Genomic DNA, 19,238 nt, shown 5'->3' with positions numbered 1-19,238 from the left:
ACATTAGGAAATAAGAAAAATCTCAAATAAACAAATTAATTTTATATCTGAAGGACCTAGAAACAGAAGAAAAAACAAAACCTAAAATTATTAGAAGGAAAGAAATAATACCAATTACAGCAGAAATAAATAAAAAAGAGATGATAAAATAGAAAAGATCAATAAAACTTAGAGATGGTTCTTTGAAAAGATAAACAAAATGAATAAGCCTTTAGCCAGACTCTTCAAGAAAAAAGGGCTCAAATAAAATCAGAAATGAAAAAAATGTTACAACACCACAGAAATACACAGGTTCATTAAGAGATTACTATGAACAACTAAACATCAATAAAATGGATAACCTAGAAGAAATGGACAAATTCCTAGAAATGTACAGCCTCACAAGACTAAATCAGAAAGAAATAGAAAATACAAACAAATTGCCAGTAATGAAATTGAATTGGTAATTTAAAAACTTCCAATAAAGCCCAGGACCAGACAGCTTAACAGGTGAATTCTACCAAGCATTTAAAGAATTAATGCCTATCTTTCTCAAACTATTCTCAAAAATTGAATAGGAAGGAAAATGTCTAAACTCATTCTACCAGGACAGCATCACTGGGATACCAAAACCAAAAACACCATGAAAAAAGAAAATTACAAGAAAATCCAGATGAACATGGATACAAAAAATCCACAACAAAACATTAGCAAACAAAATTCAATGGTACCTTGAATTATATGCAAAGATCAAGTAAAATTTATCCTGGGGATTCAAGAATGGTTTCTCAAAAAAATTTAAAATGAAACTACCACATGATTCAGTGATTTCACTTCAGGGTATTTTTCCAAAGAAAAAACCCCACTAATTTGAAAAGATATATGCACCCCTATGTTCATTGAAGTATTATTATCAATAGCCAAGATATCATAGCAAACTAAGTGCTTGTCAATAGATGACTGGATAAAGAAGATAGTGTATCTTTATATCTATCTATCTATCTATCTATCTATCTATCTATCTATCTATCTATCTAAATTACTCAGCCATAAAAAATGAAATCTTGCAATTTTTGACAACATGGATGGACCCAAGTTAATTGTATTAAGTGAAATAAGTCAGAGAAAGACAAATGCTGTATGATTCATTTATATCTGTCATCTAAAAGACAAAGCAAATGGACAAATATAACAAAACAGAGTCATAGATACAGAAAACTAACAAGTGGTTGCCAGAGGGTAAAGGGGTAGAGGCATGAGTGAAAGAGGTGAGGGAAATTAAGAGGTACAAACCTCTAGTTGCAAAAGGAATGGTTCACAGCGATGAAATGAACAGAGTAGGGAAGGAATATAGTCAGTAATATTGTAATATCTTTATATGGTGGCAATGGAAAATAGACTTACTATGGTGATCATTTCATAATATATAGAAATACTGAATCACTATGCTGTACACCAAGAACTATCATAGCGCCATAAATCATTCATACTTTAAAAACAAGCAGACAAACTCATAGAAAAGAGATCAGATTTGTCATTACCAGAGGTAGGGAGTGAGGGGAGAAGAGTTGGATGAAAGTGGTCAAAAGGTACAAACTTCCAGTTGTAAGATAAATAAGCCCTAGGAATGTAATGAACAACATGATAAATACAATGAACACCACTACATGTTCTATATGAAAGTTATTAAGAGAGTAATTCCTGAGTTCTCATTACAAGAAAAACTATTTTTTTCTTTTCTTTTACTTTGTGTTTATATGAGACAATACACGATGACTAAATTTACTGTGGTAATCATCATGCTTTAAGTCAAATCATCATGCCATACACATCAAACTTATACAGTACAATATGTCAATTATATCTCAATAAAACTGAGAGGGTAAAATAAATAATTAAAAGGAAAACCCAAAACTCAGCATCGTCTGATCTGATACAAGCTGTTGTAATGGTAGCCCGTTCTTGCCAGATCTTCCCATTTTTTATCTGGAAAAGTCTGAAATTTCAATAATATTGTAGTGTCAAATCTCTGAGTTTTAGAAGGTTGGTAAGTAAATCAAATTAAACGAAAACGCTGTGCATGACAAACAAACCACATCTGTAGTTCATAGTCAGCTGAGAAGCTTCCCATTTAGGCTTCTGACATTGATAGGAGATTTAAAGAAGATCACATCTTCACACAATTACAGTTTGGAACCTGAGATGGCTACTTTTTATACAACAGTGCACATAAAACATCACCTCTGCCTCGAGGAATTTGTGTGTATAGGTCTGCCCCACTAGAGAGCAGATGCCTTTGAAGAGAAGGACGGAGTTGTCTTGATCTCTGAATGCCTCCAGTACCTATCCCAAAGGTTTCCATGTGGAAGGCACATAGTATACATGTTTGTTCAATGAAAAGAGCAATAGCTACCACAGGACTGTCATCCACTGGTCCTATTTTAGGCATCTGGGGTTATCATATTACGCTAAAAAACAAGTAAAATTAAGTATAAAAAATTGGTCTTTGTGAGTTATTTGATTAAATAGGTGCCAAAGGGCTTCTTAATAAAACACTTATTTTGTTTAAATCTTATTTACTCTGATTTAAATCAGGAAATTAGATTTGGTTTTCTACTACTGTTACTGAAGTTATGTTTACAATTTGGTAATATAAACACCTAAAGAGTAGGGCACTGGAACCTCTGCCTGTGTTTTGCCATTTATGAATTTTCACCTGCAGTATTTCATTTGCTAGAGGTATCATGTAATAGGAAGCTATTGATATTATTTGCAAAAAATAACTTTTTTTTTACAACAGTAAGTTCTATGTTATGCCTAGTTGACTAGATGATATAATAAGGTACTTAGTAAAATTCATAGCAAATCAATTAAAGAGCAAAAAGTTTAAAAATACCCTCTGATACTAATACAAAAAGCAGAGTAGAATATTTGGAATCCTAAAGTAGAATCTTAGAGTAAGGAGGGTATTTCTCAGACAAAAGATCTAGAAATCATAAAAGATTGGCAGTTTTGATAATTTGAAAACTAAAAATATCTGTATGGGAAAGGCATCAATAAATACATCTTATTTAAAAGCAATCATGAAAAAATGTTCTCTCTCTCTCCAGTTATCTTTTTTTCTATATCTATCACCCATATATCTATGTATCAATCTACATTTCTCTATGTCTATCTATATAATCTATATTTCAGAGTGTTAACAGCAATGATAAAAGAAGAGTTGCTACCAGTCAATAAGAAAGAATTAAGCCTCTCAGATAATGGGAGATGAGTTGGTGATTCATTGAATAATAATAAATATGCTTCAAACAATTAAAATTTTGTTTTATCTCAATAGTGATCATGCAAATGAAAATGATAATGCAATTTTGTTTTATTCATCAAATTAGCAGAAGTTGAAGAGCTGGATGATACTGAGTGCTAGCTTGTATTTAGGCAAACAACCAGCCAGTCATTGTTCCAAGCAATATAAATTGATACAAATATTTTACATGGCAATTTGAGGGTACCACTGAAAATAAAAATACACATACCTTTTGATTTGCAATTTTTAAATTATAGTTGATTTACAATGTGCCAATTTCTGCTGTACAGCAAAGTGAACCAGCTATATATATATATATATATATATATATATATATACACACAAACACACACATATATATACATACATACATATATATATATATATATATATATATATATATATATATATATATATACACACACACACACATATACATTCCCTTTCTTATATTATCTTCCATTGTGGTCTATCCTAAGAGCCTGGATATAGTTCCCTGTGCCATACAGTAGGATATCATTGCTTATGCATTTGGAATGTAAAAGTTTGCATCTACTATCCCCAAACTTCCAGTCCATCCCACTCCCTCTCCACCCCCCTTGGCAATCACAAGTCTGTTCTCCATGTCTGTGAGTCCCTTTCTGTTTTATAGCTAGATTCAACTGTGCCATATTTTAGATTACACATATAAGTGATATGATGTGGTATTTGTCTTTCTGATTTATGTCACTGAGTATGATAATCTCTAGTTGCATCCATGTTGCTGCAAATGGCATTATTTCGTTCTTTTTTATGGCCAAGTACATGCATTGTGTATCTATATCTATACATCTATATAGATATATCCCAAATCTTCTTAATCCATTCATCTGTCAGTGCACATTTAGATTGGTCTCTACATCTTGGCTATTGTGAATAGTGCAGATTAGTAATTATAAATACAGGAATTTGTCACCCAAAATGATGCTCGTAAGTGTTCAGAGATGTCCTTGCATAGATGCAGTATCCTTTGTGGCAGCAAGATAGTCAAACTACCTGCATGTTTAGCAGTGGGAGATTGTTAGGATACCCTCTGGTTCTGATCTCATATAGATCCCAGTGATCTCTCCATCTCCCTACGTGCACTAGCATGCAGAGACATCTACAACATGGTGAATGAGGACATGCAAGGCACACAACAAAAAATGTTCACATTTTGTAAAATTATAAAATATGTCTTTAGACAGAAATAGTTGAAAGAAACATTCAGAAAGAGAAACATCCTAACAGTGGTGAAAAATGAGATTGGGAGGGGATGTTTTTTACCTCATACTCTTCTTTAATTGTCATTATTTTTGATGACAAATACTCTGCTTTTTCATTGCATGCTTCTAGTGAAAATGCTGTTTTATGAAACAGATCTTTAGCATGTAAACTCATGTTCCATTATGACTTTCACATCACAGACATAGAGTATTTTTTAAATTAAAAGTGTCAGCGACTTAAGAGCTCAATATAGGCATAATTTGTTCAATAGCTACCTCATCTGAGACAATTTGCTCTAATAGAGTTGACCTTATTACGTTATCCCCACCTGATTCAGGTAGAGGCCTCTGGTCCAAGATGTGGTCAGTGCCCTGTGTCTGAGATTTAAGTGTTAGTTTGGGTATGTAGGATGTGGCTGAGGCATTTTAGAACATGGTTCATTGTTGCATGAATTTATCTCTAGGATGATTGAATTATTAATCTCACTATGTGCAATAAAGGCCAGATGAGCTCTGAGTCAGGCATTCTAACATTGAAATATTTCAGAAAGGACAATTAACACTATTGTGTTGAGGTCTCCCTGGGGTCTCAACAAAACTTTGAGTTTTTTTTTTTGTCCATTTGACAAATGAGAAAATTGTATGCTACTTACAGCTATGCAAGCAGAAATTTAACGGAGTCAGGTTTTGAACCTAATATTTTAGTGAGGCAATGTGGTATAGCAGAAAGGGCCTAGACTTTCAGGTAAAAAATAGTGAAAAATCTGCTTCATGAGAACACAATAAACTGTGTGACCTAGGCTGCTGTGGGTTAGGTCAGGTAACAAAATATTGCTATATTAGTGCCTCTTCACACTTGAAGAGTGTGAACTGGTCAGGTCATAAACACTGTGCTTTATGGACAAACCCAATAACAAACTTAATACAGCAGTGGAATTTACTGATATATTTTGCCTCTAAGTCCGTCCTAAGCCTGGAACATATGCGGAGATGATAAATTCGTGAGTGCATCTGGTAGAAGAGCTGAAACAGATGTGCAGAGTGAGAGACATCAAAGTTAAAACAATTACCATCTCAGCAAATGGATAATTCTCCCAGATACAAGTTTAGCATTTTTAAAAGACCTGGGCATTCCTTCTATCAGATGGGCAAATCAGAGGTGGTGTATTCAGATGTGAAGCATATGTAAATCATTAAAATAAAAACAAAACAAAAGTGAGTGGCCGCTAGTTGCTTTAAAACATACTGTGATGTGGCAGCCAATGTTGTGGCATATATTTTATTGATCTGGGGGAAGAGCCTTACTTTCCTCCTGCCCTCCACCACCCTCTCTCCCAAGGGCCTCTCCAGTATGGGTACATCTGCCACTGATGCCTTGGCAGGACTGAGTGTTGGGACCATAAAGGAGGCCAGCTATCATCTACTGCCACTGATGCCTTGGCAGGACTGAGTGTTGGGACCATAAAGGAGGCCAGCTATCATCTACTGCCAGGTGATATGACAAGGGGGAAATGGTGAGTACAGGCTGTGGAAATGGGCGCAGACATGGGTGGATGCACAGCAGGGGTCTTCTCTGGTCAGCAGTGCTGAAGTCACTGTCACGTGGATGTTTCTTTCGGAGGCTGGGGATTACCAATAGTTTTAAAAAAAGAACAACCATTCAATGTACTGTTTTGCCTGCTTTACAGGTAAAGGAATTCGAGAAGATTTTTCTATTAAGTGATTATTATGTGTTTGTTATAAGAAGTAAGATCCAGATTTAATAAATTAATAAGTAAATGTACTATGGGCTTTTGGGCTTTATGTATGGATATTTTCATATTGGATAGACATGGGCTAAAACATAATTTTTAAAAAATTTCATTTTCATTACCTTTGGCTTCATTATCTTATCTTGAAAATATCAATAACCGAAAAGATTTGCATCTGTGGATATTTTAAATGAGGCTTTGCCTGAAGATGGTATTTGATAATATTAATAGCTTTTAAACTTCTCATGCTCCTGTCTAATAGTCTTTAAGAAAATGTAAACCATTTGTCTGTATTTGTAAGAAATGATAAATTACCTAGAGAGAAAAATAGCACTATAATGAATTAATGGCCAATGACTGTTCAATATCAGGTCTGAAGACTCTGCGTTTTCATCATATGCCGCTGGTGAAAATGCTGTTTTATGAAAATGACACCTCAGCATGCAAACTCATACTCCATTAGACTTTCATATCACAGTTTACTGGGGCTCAAAAAAAAAAAAAAGGTGTTGCTATGCACTACGCTACTGGAATTGAATTAAATTATTAAACAGAAGCTACCGAAGAAATAATAGTGCAGCTGAATATTTTTGTGATTTGTTGGTGATCCTGTGTGTTCTCCAGTGTTTAGTTGCAATTATAGGACTTTTCCAAGAAGGACAACTGCAGTTTTGAATTGCAGCCTCCAAGAACAGAGAAGATGCTGTGTAGCAAGGGGAATAAATAACATTCACTCTCATTTTTAAAAATAGACATACATATAATTTAGTAAGTATATTTAGAAATTGTTCCTTTAATTTATAGGATCCTGGGAGTATATATTGAAATGTTTTGGGTACCGTGTGGAATAAAACCACAGTGGCAGAGTATCTTGACCTAAGTGATCATGATTTGGAGTGAAGCAATCACCAGTTTGCCAGTTACAATTATCTTGCCGGTGCTTTCTTATATCTGACAATTTCCAAGTGTGAATCATCCATCGGAAAACAAACCAGCACTGTAGCTGTGCTTTCTAATTTCTGCTTTTATGTATGCCTTACAAATAAGCCAAGTATTTAATACATTGATTAAAAGGCATACAGAATTGTGCTGAGATCATGGACAAGTAAAAGAGTGGGATTAGAAGCTCTACCCCACCCACCATTGTTCTGAGCTTGAAATATTTTATCCAAAGCAGGCTATGTAGAGTCCTGAGAGACCAACCTAGGATACAAATTTAGCATACACTTTAAACTTTGGTTGTTCTATCTTTCAAGCTAAATTTAAATCTCATTAATTTTTAGTAAAAGAACAATAGTTAAATATCTTGCAGATGTAGCTTGTGTACTTAAAATTCCTTAGAAGGTTTCCATTTAGGGTTTTTAACTACATTAGTTTGATCTACTGTGCATGACAATATGGCATGTGCATTTCTCTCAGGATGTGCAATTTGATTTCATACTGTGGAAAAATTCAGAGCGTAAAATATTAGCATGAACAGTGTCAAGTGTCGATGCTAATTCTTTTATTACTGTGACATTATTTAAGGACAGCAATCATTCAACTATTTTAAATGATAGATATTAGAGCTTGAAAAATAGCTATGTGATCAGCTAAGACATGTCCTTGGAGAAGAGAAAATACTAGAAAGTTCTAGAAAGATGACATATACTTCCAACTATAGATTTCTCCTGCTTGTACAAGATTTCAGAGGATGCAGCTGTTAACGCCAGTGAATTAAATCAGAATGTAACATTTTAACATTGTTGCATGAGTGTCACCAACTTTGCTTACTTTGGTGATCACAGGCTAAGGGCATAGTTATTGCCAAAGGACGATATATTCTAGTACAAATGATGATGCCTTGCAAGAGGGCCAAAAAAATTTCAATATTAGTTCTGGGGAATTCTAAGAAGTTAGAGTGTTGAATTTTTCTGTTAAAAATGAAAATTATTTAAAGGACAAATATCCTGATTCACATTGCTTATTTTTAGAAGCTTATGTTCAATAAACACTTAGTAGAGAAAATTTAGTTTGAACAGGAGAGAATTCCATATGACTCATTTTCTCTTGCATTCAAATTTCTTATCCCGATTCTTAGAATATAACCACAAGTCTCTTCTCCAAGTAGTTGTGGAAAAGCTATACTATGTTGCATAGAGGGGTACAGTAGTGATATCCTACATTATTATAGTGCTATCCTAGTTGACAGAATACTGTCACCTGTATTACTTACACTCCTAAGATGTATTCACGATGAAGGTGTTTATCACAATTTAAAGTTCTAGAAATGTCAATTCATTCATTCAGCAAATGCTTTTTGCGTGCAAATTGAGAGCATATAAAAGGACAGATGGGTTAGATATTGGGGATGAAAACACATCATGTAAAAAAAAAAAAACAACGAGTCATTTTGTGTTGTGGAGAGAGAGACAAATTATGACACAGTCCCACAACTCTACACAGGGCATGTACAAAGAGCAGCAGGACCACTCATTTACTTGGGAGAGTGGGGAGGCTGGTATAGGTAGGGAGGCTTCAAGGAGGAGGCTGATGGCCAGCAGAGACATAAAGGGCTTGGAAGCACTGATCAGTAAGTAGGCAGGCAAGGACATGGCGGGCTAGACAGGGAATCCAAGAAAAGACAAAGGCAGAGCTGTAAAGGTGGCACACAAGGCGGCATGCTGGGGACTGCACAAAAGTCATGATGGCTTTGGCACAGAGTTTGATGGAAAGGAAGACTATGATTGAAGCTGGGATGAAATCATGCAAAATCTATGCTTCGCAAGGGAATTAGATTAAATCTTGTAGGTAAGAGAGCACTTGGAATTTTGTTCGGGGGGTAATATTCTCAGATTTGAATGTTTCATTATGGCACCTGTTTGGAGAATGGATGGGTGGAAGACATCTTGAATAACTCTAAGGCTCTGACTCAGGTTGATTCTGGGGCCATTTCCTGAGGATTAGGAGTTCAGGAGGGGAGCAGGGCAGAAGAGTTGGGAAGGACTGAAGGAGAAAATGAGATCAATTTGAATGTGCTGAGATTGATAGAAGTTAGAAAGTTCAGGTTTTAGGCCATTGTATGTAGTGGTCATTATTTAGTATGGAGCTAGACTGAACAAAATATATATGGGTGAGTCATGAAAAATCACCACCCCTGGAGAAGGCCACCATGCCATCTTAGTCATTTTAGGTAGGGAGCCAGTCCATGAAGGCAAAGAGGCAGTGAAGTGTGTGTGTTGAGACTCTGGAGCCAGGATGTCTGGGTTTGGACCCTAGCTCTCTGACTTAACATGTCTATAACCCAAGGCAGCTCTATGACCCTGGGCAGATTAGTTTCTGTGCTTCAGTTTCTTCAACTGTGCAATGTAAGAACAGTATTGACCTCAAAGGATTATTGTGCAGATTAAATGTTTCTAAAACTTCCATGTTTTATTTATATGTAAAGTATATGGGACATATAAATATTATTATTATCTTTATCATTCCTCTCCCAAGCTTTCACACATTGGAATGTCTCCATGATCTACTGGGTTGGAATGTGGTGGTTCTTCAGTTTTTCTGTTTGGACCTGAGGGATCTGATAAGAAATGGTTAGTCATGGTGATGGAGGTCCCAGTAGAAAGTGGAATGCTGTAGTCTTCAACTCAAAACTCTTTCATTTACTTTGAAAACATGGATAAACAGCCAGGTCAGCTTGAGCAAACCAGGTAGGTAGCTCTGGGAATGTAGCTTGGTGGACCCCTTCTGAGTTGAAGGGCTAGAGTTGCCCTACAGAGTTGGCTGAAGAGAAAATTGGAGAGATGAGGGAGACACAGAAACTTGTGGCTATTCCAAGAGAGGCTACTGGAAGCTGAGTGAATGGTAATCCAGCTGGTGCTCTAGACCCTTCAGAATCCTGTGGTGAGAAAAGGCCAGGCCTTTGAGTGTCTTCAAGGTGTTTCACCTTGATGATCCACCATTCCAGATACATTTTGTGGGAATCTAAATTAAAGTCATGATATAATATTTTATTTCAATTTCACCTGCCCTTCAAGATTCAGTTCAAACCCCTCTTCCTCTCTAAATCCTTTCTTCAGTATCCAAACTAACATAATCTGTCCCTTCTAGCAAATATTATCATAATATTATTATTATCAAAATATTGCAAAAATGAATGGGGCAAAACCTAACATTTCTTTAAAGCTTGCTGTGTACCAGGCACGATTTAAGCCACTTTGCCTTCATAATTTTATTTAATTCAGGCCATGGTACAGTCTTAAAAATAATAAATTATTGCTTGTGATTTTTTTTCTGTCCTCAGTCATTTCTTTTATAGTTGATCTTCTTTATATAGCAAATTGTTTATTCATATGCTTTTCATGAGCTTATTCCTAGAGTATAACAACCAGAGAGCAGCAAGTTTATATTGTGTCTCTCAGAACTTAATTGTGTGTTGATTTCATCTAGAATTAGGACAGCCATGTTGAACAATTCACAGATATTATTCAACTGGCGGTCAGTGTGAATGGTGCCCCCTGCAGTTGTGCAGTGCACAGATAAGGTGGCCATACATATTGGTCCTGGATAGAATGCAGTTGGATCTATTATTGATTGGAAAGCAGTGTTACACAAGAACTGGTGAATTACTTACCTGTTGGTCTGTTTCCCTCTGGCAGACTCTGAGCTCTTGGCAAGCAAGGCCCAGGTGACTCTGGTCCTGATCTATCTTCCATAGCACTTAACATAAGACTTTGCAAAAAAGAATATCTGCAGATGGTATTTGTTCGAGAATAAGGCAAGAGGATTAAGGCAAGGTGGTACCCTTCCTTTCTTCTGCTCTTAACAGTATAACAAATCACACAAAGTGAAATAATTAACACTAAACACATTTAAGAGAAAATGGGTATCATAGGGATGGAATAGGATAATTGCACAGGTGGTTGTGGTGTCCCAGTGGGGGATCAGGGTTGCAGAGGGGGCTTGGGGAGGTTTGAGCGATCACTGTGGGTTGGTGATCGCTGGGGAGGTCCATCATAACAAGGTAGGCCTGCTTGACTAATGGAGGCACAAGATATGCCCCTGGTCATTGGGTGGGGATTGGGTTGAGGCCTGCATTCAGGTTCAGACCAAGGGCAGGAGTTTAAGGACCACCCTTCTGCTGATTTGAATAAGCACCTTGACAGTCCTAGTTGACCTTATAGGGTCAAATAGGAGCTACTCTTACTAGATACTAAGGAGGAGCTACAACTCAAAGAAAGAGAAAGAAGCAGTCTTTTCCAACCCCCCTTTCCCTTGGATTATAAAAATATTGTCCTTAATCCTCCAGGCAGAGCCTCCTTGCCTGCCCACTTGCATCTCTCACAAGCATTCTATCTTAATAAATCTATTTCTTGCCTATCACTTTGTCTCTCGCTGAATTCCTTCTGACTTGAGGCAGAAAGAAGCTGAGCCTTAGTAAGTCCAGACACTGGGTAAGTGATTCTAATTCAAAAACCATGGGTTCAATTCCCAAACTGGGTTTAGGCTGGGTTGAGGTCCTTGCATGTGGGTTCAAGTTCCAATCTGGGTTCTGGCTAGGTTCAAGTTAGTTTCAAATAGACAATGAATTTCGTGGATATTATGACGGGTCTGTTGCTCACATGTGACAGATAAGGCGAGGCAGGCTGGAGAGGTTAAATGATTTGCCTTAGGTTACACAGGTCTCTGTCAGTGGAGCCTGGTCTAGCACATAGGTAGCTGACTCAGTCCAGTGCTTTTCCCATTACATACTTTCAGAAAGAATGTCATGTAATGATTTCTTTTAAAGGAAAGGAAATCTGAATTGGAGTTTCCAGATTGTTTCCAGATAAATAGATTTAAAATGTCTTAAATTAACCTATTGTCTATTTCACAAACGCCCTCCCAACTCCTACTGCCTCCCAATATCTACTGAATGGTGGTGTCTCTATGTCTCTACATATGGATATATATTTCTAAGCTTTTATATTTCTGATCAAAAGTTACCCTAACACATTATTCTGAACCGATTTAGAACATTTGCCTTTGTTGAAACAAAAGCAGTTCCTTTCATTCACATCAATAACAAGTAATTGTATGTACAGTGAGTCGCGCTCACCCAGGCTAATGAATATTCAACCAGTAGTGAGAGAAGGGCGCCCCTGGAATGATTAGGAGGGTCCCTTTCTGATTCAGCATCGCACCCAAGAGTCAGGCAAGGACAACACGGCTCTTTCTCCCTAGTTCGATAGCCGGCCGGTAGCTCCGCCCACCCTTACGCAGAGGCCCGCCTGTCTGATTTGGGGGCTCTGGCAAAAAGCCTGAGCCCATTGATTACAGATCGCTGTTAATAAAGAGCATTTGTAATGCAGCAGCGGCGAGGCGAGCTCCGCATGCCGGTTCATGATGGCCCTTCAGGCTCCACAATTAAGTCGTCCAGCAGGCATGCCCCCTGTTGCAGCTGCTCTGTCAATCTCATTTTGAAGCACAAATGATCTTAGACCCAGTGTTTGACATGGGGTTTTAACACCAAAGAAGGCAATTCTGCAACTTCAAATGAGCCTAATTGGCTGAGCGCTCGGGCGTTCACTCAAGCTGCTTCAGTCCATCAGAGAGAGATTTCCCGCTAATTGAACTGCTCAGAAGGAAAAGGACCGCGAGTAATCACGAGGTGCCAAACCATTTGAGAGGGTAGTATATATATGTATTTTCATGATAGCAAACTTAAAGATACATTCCTCCTCCTTCATCGGCCACCTGTCAACATAAAAAAGGTAGTTATCGCTGCAGATGCTCAACGAGTTTCGAAAATAGAGTTGCTGCTGGGTGTGTAAATGCGCATATTGCAGATAGAGGACATTTCAAAACATTTGATCTGGACAGCGCTTTTATCCATCACTTTGAAGCCTGCCTGAAATAAAAACATGCAAATCCAGGCTGTGTATAGCAGGGTGAGGAAAATAATTACAGGTGCCCAGTTGGAATCAGTGTGTATTCATCCATCACCTTAGCCATTTACCCAGGTACCTCCATCACCTGTGTCTTGGTCCTTCCTCTGTTACATGATGATCTTACAGGAATGAAAAGGTGATATCTATACCTATATCTATATCCACATCTGTATCCCTGCCTTTATAGCTGATATATCCCTATCTACATCCATATTTATTTATCTGAGATTCCCTAGCAGACTCAGAATAAAGTATTTTATGGACAGTAACAATCTACATACAATATTTAAAAAGTACTTAATTGTAAAACTGATATTATAATGTATCAGAATCTTGAAACTAAGGAAATTGATCTGATGTAAGTTTTTCTAAACCAAAGCATTGCTTAAATATTGATACTTAATACTCTTTTTTTTTTTTCTTGGTGTCAAATTCTCCACACATGTATATGGTGACATGGTGGTTGAAAAATAATGAGGGGGAGGAATAAAGAAGTGAGAAGAAGATACAAAGATTTAAGACTGGCTCAATTTTATTTAGATAACTCTATTTCAAATCTGGAGTGGATCTAGAAAACATTCCACTACATATTTTAAGATATATAGGAAGTGACTAAAATATGCTTGGCCTCAGCAGACTTTTCAACCTGGATCATGTAGTGTACATTTTGTGGTGCCCAAGTCTGGGGGAGGGTAGTTGTGTTCAGGGGTCTGTATTTGAAATCTTTAGAATTGTTTGCCTGAGTTCTGCCTCTGCTTTACTTTGTGACCTTGGATAAACTGTTCCGATTCCCTAAGTCCTAGTTTTTTGTCTTCAAAGACAGCAGACCAAGGATGATCCACCACCAGCAGCACCCTGAGATGCTTAATGAAAAGGATGAAATGGTTTTTTCACATATTTAATCTTTTGGGGAAGGACCTGTTGAATTTGTACCTTGAATCATGGTAACATTTCTGTTCCCAATCCAAAAGAGAGCAGATGATCCTCAATTCCCCACTCAAGGCAGAGTTAGCAAACAATCCTGATTTGGAATGTGCCCCTTCCCCACCCCCTGGTTGAATCAGTTTTGGAATCAGCACTGTGACACCTGCATGCTCAGAGTCTTGGGCCAATGTGGAGTGATGTTGTTGCTTTTCTCTCAGGTGAAGCCTCCAACCAGGGTAACTTCTTTACAGGCTGGGCTGGTAGTAAAAAACAAACTTAGACCTAGTTTTTTTAAAGTGATAAATCACATGGTTAAGAAAGAAGAAGGTAGCACTAAAAAGCTTTTACTAACAGTCACAGCATCACCAATCCCATCCTCCCATAGTTCCTGCCTTCCAGAGGAAACCACTTGCTGTTCTTAGAGCTTTTTTAGCATTTCTAACTAAAATGCATATTTATTTAATATTTCTCAATTTGTCCATTTTAGGCACAATCTATTATTAATTTCTTGTTATGGAAGATGATGTATACTATCTTCTACCTCTCCTAACTTCCCCATCCCAACCCTCCATTCTACTAGTATCTCTAGTTAAATCAACAATATGCATTATGATAACTATGCAAATTCATCCATGTCATGGGACACAGTGATTTTTGCCCTCATGAACACCTTTCTTTTCATGGGAGTCAGGATTTGCCTGATTTTCCCAGTTTTTATTTGTTTTCAATAGGCTTATTGAACTATAACACAAAATTCACTCAGTTACATGTATAATTTAATGGAATTTAATGGTTTTTAGTATGTATACAGGGTTTTGCCATTATGTCCCTAATCTAATTTTTGGACATTTTCGTTTCCTCAACAAGGAACCTAGAACTCATTAACAACTGCTCTCCATTTCCCCTTCTCTCCTGCTCCAGCCCTAGGCCAAGACTAATCTATATTCTCTCTGTACACATTTGCCTGTTCTGGACTTTCATATAAATGAAATCATACAATATGAGATCTTTTTCGTCTGGCTACTTTTGCTTGATGTTTTCAAGGTTCATTCAGGTTGTAGCATACATATCAGTACCACATTCCTTTTTATGGTCCAGCAATATTCCATTGTGTGGATATACATAGATATCCATTCATCATTTGATGGACAATTGGATTGGTTCCACTTGTAACTTATTATGAAGTAACCCTGCTATGAACATTCATGTATCATCTAGTTATCTTTACCTGTATAGTTTCCTCTTTGACCATCCTTATTACTTTTTCCTGTATGTTCCTTCAGTTCCAGTACATGCTATTCGTGATTTTTTTTTCTCCATTGCTCTAGTATATCGGATAAACCCCCCCCACACACACCCCTTTCCTTTAGGAAACTTTCCTCCTGAACCTTCCTTTTTCCTGCTCTAACCCAGGTGGTTACCCTCAAATCTACTGCACAGCTTTCTTACTAGAACATTCCTTCAGTGTACTTATGGATCAGAGCCCCTATTTCCTGAATCCCATGCCATCTCTTTCTTAGTCGATTCCCCTGTTGAAATGAGGGGTGTGGGAGGGCACTTGGAAGCCACTGCTCAGTGTACATCAGACTTTCAATTGATGTCTCTCATCCTACATCCAACCCTGGTGAATTGGCTCATTTTTTATTAGTGTTCCCTCTGCTCTGATTTTTACCTTCCCATCATGTCTGAGATATGTGTATGGAAGACTCTTCTTTAGTTTTCTTTGTCCTTAAGGGTTTATACTGTCCTTAACCCTTTAGATCATTGAAGAAAGGTCTCTGGAGAAAGAATGGAGGTAAACATGGGGAATAAATGTTTGTAGGGGAGCTCAGATCTTGATTTCAATGATTTGGGGTTGTTCTTCAAAACTTACTTTCCCATATTGGTTTTCTCCTTTGTCTGGGATTGAAATTTTAAAATCCCTTTAGGAAAAAGTAACTGTCAATCTTATTTTATTCTACCTATTTATACTTGCACAACTTAAATGTTGTAAAAAAAAATTATGAAAGCAAAACTGAACTACCAATTGTTCCTAAATGGCTCAGTGTGGACCAAGCCCAAGAGGTTCTGGAATCAATTAGAACTGGAAGGGAGATTAAGGTTATAAGGCCTAACTCAGTTGGGTAGGAGAGGAAACAGGCTCACTGGCCACCTGTGTGCTCCAGGTCCCACAACTAACAGACAAGAGTTACAAGGAGGACCAGGTCTTCTGAGTCAGTCCAGGGAGAATCTTCTCTCCTCCTACTGCCTCCCATACCACTGTTTGATCTTTGCTAGCCTGCTTGAGAAGCCCACAAAGAAGAATCTTGTAGCCTCTGTAGAGGCATAGTCCAGTAGATAGTGACCCCCACAGAAATTTATTTATACATGCAATATAATCAACTCCCCTTAGATCACAATTAGACTTTTTTTTTTTAACCGTGATTTCTTAGCAGGGATGTAGAGACTCTGGTTAATTAGTTTTGCTGACTATGAAGTCTTCATTGTCTATTTCTTCATGACTACATAGTACCCATCTCTCAAGGCCATGAGGATGAAAAAGAGCAATATGTAAGAGTGCCTGGTGTAGTGTTGGGCACCCTATAAATAAATGCTGGAGTCTGTGCTTTATTTTCCTTCAAAGTAAAATTGTCATACGAAACATCACACTGGTATAAGGCAGGTATATGATGTATGTAGGAACATTATTTTCTTACTATAGGAATTGTTATGGAATTACTTGGAATCAACTCTAATTTTGTCAGTAAGCTTGTAAGTAAAGTTCCCCCTTAAGAGTCTGGTGAGTGGGGGATATGAGAGGAGGATTTCAATGAGGCCTCTTAGGATGTGCCCACTGCCTCTTCCGCAACCCTTGCACTGACTCAAACCCTCTCCCACCACATTTCTGATTATATTTCCCATCAGCCTCTGTATGACATTTCATTCTTCCAAGGAAACTTGTGGAATATTGTGTTCTAACAGTGTTATCTCTTTATTCTTGAGTACCTTGTTCTTGATTTTTTGCTATTCTTTTTGTATTTTTACCTTTTTCTGTGATCTATGCATAGGTAAATTCTATCATATCATGGAAATAAAAACAACTGTAGACATCAGTTGGCCTTTCATTTTCAGACAAGCGATGAAGGCCCAGAGATGGGGAATAACATGCCCCAAATCCCACAGCTTATTTATGGTCCAGGGCTCCTGACTTCCAGTCTTGCCACTCCACCCTGGTTTGCCTCCTGCTTAGCTATACTGTTTGTTCCAAACTATGATTCTTGCAAACCTGGGCACTTAAAATTCTGTCTTCAAAAACAAAACAAAACAAACAAACAAAACAACAACAGAAACAATTCACATAGATTATTAATTAGGTGAACTTTTTTTTTTCATTCTTAAAACCTCATTTCAGATTCATTGCATTGGCACAGTTCAAACTTGCATGTCAGGGTGACTGGTGGGCCCATGGTTCATGATCTCCTTTCTCTGTTCTAAGACACCATAGCCAGTGGCAAGCTCTGTCTTTGCAATGGATCACATGTGAGAGAGCTAAGAGCTTTCTTGCAAATAATCCAAGTTCCAGTGCTTTAGCCTCTCAGAAGAGACTATTAAAAGTAGAAATAAATGCTCTTAAAACTTCTCAGAAAATATAAAAAAATCTTTATAGGAAAGGAAGTTTAAAATTACACGGACACTTCCAATACCACCTTTTTGAGAGGATGATAGTTACAAGTGCCAGGTCAGAGGTCAGATAGCAAGTTTTATATTGAGATGCACTCTAGGAAGATAACATGGCCTCAGGAGCCCTCTAAGGGCCCCCACCATGACTCCGTCTGATCCACCGCCCCCTCTGGCCTCTATCGACCCCCATCTGCTCCCTCTCTCTTCCTGGCTCTCTCATCTCTGCCTTCCTGTGGTGCCTCCAGAGAGTATAAGGAGCACTTTTACCATGGTCTTTGTCCCCTCTGCCTTTTCCAACCTGTATTATTTTCCCCCAGAGAGCCACAACCACAAAGCCAACTCCCTCAACTTCTTCAAGTCTTTGCTCATATATCTCCTCCAAGAGCCTGCCTGAACCATTCTGAGTTTCAACTGGACCAACTAACTCCATCAACCATGTCCTGTATTTTGGATCACCTTTTCTTGCTCTTTTTTTTTTCTCTATAGCACTTATTACTTTCTTACAAATATATATAGTTTATTTTTCTTACTGTGCTTATTTTTTTTTTTTTATGTTTGCTTGTGTGCTAGAATGTAAACTCCATGAGGGCTTGTGTCCCCTTTGCTCCTTGATGCTTCAGTACAATTTGTTGATTGAATAAGTGACTGAGAAATGCATCCTTATTTATGCCCGTCTAAAGTAATTAGTACCTTCACATTAAAAATGTAAAAAATTTTTGATTGGTATTTCTTATTATAAAAGTAACATATGCTTATAGTAGCTCAAGCAAACAAAATAGAAGAGTATAAAATAAGATGAGAACATCTGTCTCTAGCTCTTACACATTGTACATAGCAATGTGGTTATTCATGCCAGTATTTCTATAGCTAAATTAGAGCTCTTTAAAGATACGTACATTTAAAATTTTTAAATCGTCATCCAACTTGTCCTCCAAAGAGGCTGTACCCACTTCTACTCCTTCTAACGTTGCCAGACCCTGCCTGTTTCTCCAAATCTTTGTAAGCACTAAATGTTTCCCTCTTCACTAATTTTGTGAGAAAATAGTTTTTCACTTTGCTTAGCATTCTCTGATTGGTACTTAAATTGAGTGATTTTAACATGATTATAATTATATATATTTATTCTGTAAATTATTTATTTGAGACTTTTCCCATTTTTTCCTATGGATTATTTTCTTTGTCTTGATTTTTTTACACACTGGATAGTATACCTTTGCTAATTAAATGGGTTATAAAATTTTTCTGCCTGTCATTTATCTTTTAACTTGTTTATGCTATCTTTCACTATACAGTGGCCTTAAATATGTATATTATTAAATCGGTCAATCTTTTCCTTTATAACTTCTAGGATTTGGGTCTTTTCTTACTCTAAACAGTATAAAATTTAATTTAACTAGAATTTATTTTGTGTACCTTTTGATGTAGGGATTTACATTTATCTATTTTTTCTTAGTAAACAACCACA

At 37.2% G+C, this 19,238-nt stretch overlaps 1 protein-coding gene across 2 annotated transcripts in view; it reads left to right on the top strand.

Annotated features, from left to right (window-relative positions):
* LOC146406133 (uncharacterized) overlaps positions 1 to 19,238 on the top strand; it is a 196,805-nt gene that overhangs the window by 58,071 nt on the left and 119,496 nt on the right. Inside the window, exon 3 of one of the 2 annotated variants that reach the window (XR_014806453.1) lies at positions 5,870 to 6,044. The exons of the other annotated variant lie outside the window; for it this stretch is intronic. The gene's annotated coding sequence lies outside the window, so the exon portion shown is untranslated. The remainder of the gene's footprint in view (positions 1 to 5,869; positions 6,045 to 19,238) is intronic. 2 annotated transcript variants of the gene reach the window in all.

The sequence above is a fragment of the Sus scrofa genome, chromosome 1, assembly GCF_054392235.1.
Source record: "Sus scrofa isolate SSC_HxYL_T2T_F1_AM1 chromosome 1, Sscrofa_HxYL_maternal_Yorkshire_Landrace_v2.0, whole genome shotgun sequence".
Lineage (NCBI taxonomy): Eukaryota > Metazoa > Chordata > Mammalia > Artiodactyla > Suidae > Sus > Sus scrofa.
This window is presented reverse-complemented; position numbering and strand designations above follow the sequence as displayed.